Source organism: Herpailurus yagouaroundi, unplaced genomic scaffold, assembly GCF_014898765.1.
Source record: "Herpailurus yagouaroundi ecotype Mexico unplaced genomic scaffold, PumYag 162, whole genome shotgun sequence".
NCBI classification, from domain to species: Eukaryota; Metazoa; Chordata; class Mammalia; order Carnivora; family Felidae; genus Herpailurus; species Herpailurus yagouaroundi.
Window position 1 is genome coordinate 73884069 of NW_024412403.1, and position 339 is coordinate 73884407.

The window sequence follows — 339 nt, forward strand, 5'->3', positions numbered from 1 at the left end:
CAACCACACAGGTCTCTGTCCCTGGAAAACACAAAGCCTGTTTCCTCCTTAGGACCTTTGCCCTGGCTCTTCTCCCTGGAACACCCATCCCCATGGTCCTTGAATGACTGGTCCCTTTTCATCATTCACCTCTCAGCTGAAATGTCAGTTCTCAGAGAGGCCCTTCCTGACCACAAAACTGAAGTGGCCACCCAGACTCTCCCTATCACATCACCTTTTACTGCCTGTGCATTGGACTCTCCTCTGGAAGACAAGAGTCGGGACCTCGTGTTTCTTCTTTACCACTACATCTGCAGGACTTAGAAGAGGTTGCCATATATTATTGAAAAAGTGAATGAA